The sequence below is a fragment of the Oryzias melastigma genome, linkage group LG7, assembly GCF_002922805.2.
Source record: "Oryzias melastigma strain HK-1 linkage group LG7, ASM292280v2, whole genome shotgun sequence".
Taxonomy (NCBI): Eukaryota; Metazoa; Chordata; class Actinopteri; order Beloniformes; family Adrianichthyidae; genus Oryzias; species Oryzias melastigma.
The window spans coordinates 22,897,307-22,900,222 of record NC_050518.1 but is presented as its reverse complement, the minus strand read 5'-3'; the positions used below and the strand labels follow the sequence as shown (position 1 = coordinate 22,900,222).

At 37.0% G+C, this 2,916-nt stretch overlaps 1 long non-coding RNA gene across 1 annotated transcript; it reads right to left on the bottom strand.

Moving 5' to 3' along the window:
- Positions 1-6: 6 nt before the first annotated feature.
- On the bottom strand, positions 7-2,101 carry LOC118598972. Its single transcript, XR_004948224.1, has 4 exons — positions 2,009-2,101; positions 1,900-1,928; positions 807-875; positions 7-648 (listed from the first exon to the last, which is right to left on the bottom strand). It is a non-coding gene; the product is annotated as an uncharacterized LOC118598972 (long non-coding RNA).
- Between the last annotated feature and the right edge of the window lie 815 nt (positions 2,102-2,916).

Sequence of the window (2,916 nt, the reverse complement as noted above, 5' to 3'; positions counted from 1 at the left end):
ATACATTTTCTTTACACTCTGTTATTTAAGTAAACAGAAGAGAATCTGGTCTTAACATTTCTGCTGCATAATCTTCAACAGACACATTAACTGAAGTTTACTTCACTCACCTTAACTACTTCCTGAAAGTCGTTGTTAAGGTGGGTCAAATTAAATGAAGATTATCCACAGAACATTGAAGGAAAAAGCCCATAATAAGCTGGCCCATCATACCACCTACCCCCACATTTGTCAAAAAAAGGAAAATACATTATATTAGTTTTTGACATCAGGCTGGACACATGTTTATATGTAGTGAAGCTGGACTTTTTCACATAGAAGGGAAGTTGCTCTCTTTTGTAACCTTCCTCCTGCGGTCTTATGGGGAACTGCAACATTTGATGCCTCCAGGTTTGCAGCAACTTCAAGATCAGGAAGTATTGTTTTAGGTAATAAGTATATATACACTATGAAAGTTTAAATGAAAAGTTGTGAAGTGAAAGTCCTGCAGCTTCCATAAAAACACGATCTTTGAGATCTGAATGCAGGATGAACATTTGCTGTGACTCATCTGTTGGTTTAATGGAGGCTGATGGGATCACTGTGAGCATGAGAAGAAGAAGACACTTTGACACTGCTGTAAGTGACTCCATCGTCTTTGTTCAGAACCTGAGAGACAAACATCAGAGAATCAACTGTAGACTTTATCCACAAACATCCACAGTAATGTCATGTCTTTAGTTGATGAGCAGCAACAACACTTTAGACAGACTGATGTTTCAGTGATAACATCCTCACTAAATCATCATTACAGTCTCACAGCTTACCTGCCGTCTGTTGTTGGTGTTCCTGGAGAAGCTGATGGAGGCGTAGGAATCAGCATCTTCTGGAGGAGTCTGCAGGTGAAGACAGTCAGAGGAGGAACAGGAACTTTCTGCTCTGACATTCTCACAGTTGGACCACCTTTTTTCTACTCGTGTTGATTGTTGATCATGTCCAATATGCAGATGACACTTTCCTGTGTGTGTCTTACTCTGGTTTAGAACTCTAACAAGGTTGTTCTTCAGGAGCAGGAAGATTGAGGAGCAGTATAGTAGTTTTGTTGATCCCTGTCCCCCCACAACAATGTTTCTCAGTTTTTGACCACGTGATGAAAGCTGAAGGTAACACGTCTACTGTGTTAAGGGTCACAGAGACGCTCTGGATCAGATGAAGTCACACCCAGACCAGCTGTATATTAAGGGGATCTAATGAGAGGTTCCACCTGTTCAAGGATTAAACTTGCACCTCTTAGCATTAATGGAGGCGCTTTCTGAGTAGATCAGGATAGATTTGTTTCAGCCATTCTATAATAACCTACTAATATTTCACTGTGAATCAGGATCATAGGTCCATGCCTGCTGTTCTTTCGCAAATTTTAGACACAAACCGAACCAGATTTTAAGAGGACTTCAGGCCACGTAAAATACTTTTGAATTAAGAAAAAGATTTTGTGATAAATCAACTTTATTCATAGTTTTGTTTTAAAAACTTAAGTTAAACTGCATCCACTGCTGCCTGGTATAAATATGCTTTAAAGGCAAAAAACACACTTAATGAGTTGTGGTGTCAGTCTTTGCAGCAAAAACACTTCTACATTTCAGTAGGTAAATGCTAAGACTAATATTTGCTGCTTTACTGCTCCTTGTGGCGTGACCAGTTTATCACAGTGAAAGTTTTTTTAAACTAAAGAAAATCCTTCATAATCAAAACAAAGTCATTAAAAGTAATAATATTCTGATAGGTCTCCTTTAAACTCAGTTCAAGACAAATATAAGAAAAGGTAAAACTTTTAGTGTGAAATAAAAACATAAACAAAGAACCCTGACAGAGAAATCACTATAGAAGTCCAACATTTCATTATTCGGATCAAAAACTCACCACATTTGTCTCAATCTGTGTTTTTCTTTCTGCAGAAACAAAGATTTAAATTCAGAATCAGAAATTCATGTGAAATAATCTTCTGTTTCCATCAGTTGAATGTTCTCACCTTTAATCCTCCTCCATCCCATCAGCATCACAACAACTAGAATGCATGCTGCAACAATTACAGCTGCAGTGATGATCCCTGCTGTCATGTGTGGAGCATCAACAGAGAAAACATTCAAGAAAAAGTTTACATCCGTCTCTGTTGCTCCAACAGTCAAATCTCCATTCTTCTCTCACAAGATTAACACTTTTTTATCTTTAAAGTTTTACAAGGCTGGTATTTTTATAAACTTCTAGACTTTACTGTTTTTTTATTTCATTCAAGTACTGACAATGATGAATCTCTTGTTTTCCCCTTTTCTGTTGGTCTGCATGATATACATAGACCTACCTGTTTTAGAGACATGATCTGATGCAGACGATGGCTTGACCGTTGGCTGAACTAATTCTCTGGTTTTTGTGGATTCATCACCTGATGGACCATAAAATGGTATAAAAGTTAGTTTCTGTTAGATTCACATCATTTTCTGAAAGATGAGAAAACAGAAGTTTGATGAAACGAGTGGCATATGATGCAATTAAGAAAACCTGTAAAAAGTTGTGTCATTTTCAGAGGGAAACTTCAAAAATGATTTTTCTCAGCATCTGTTCACATTTGTCAAACAGAGTTTGAACAACTTCATGATGCTAAAGATAAAAAAGATCAGCAAAACTTAAAGTTTTTGTGTTATATACCTTTCGATACATGTTCACAAACTTAAAGCTAAAATTCTTACAATAAAAACTTACGTTTTTGAACAGTCAGTTCAAGCTGAAACTCTGTCTCCTGGTGTCCTGATGTGTTGAACTGTCTGCAGTTATATGTTCCAGCATCTTCATCTGTGATCTTCTTTATAACCAGAGAACATTTCTCTGTAACTCTCAGTCTGTCTGATTTAGATCCAACATCTTTGTTAATCTTCCTGTGTT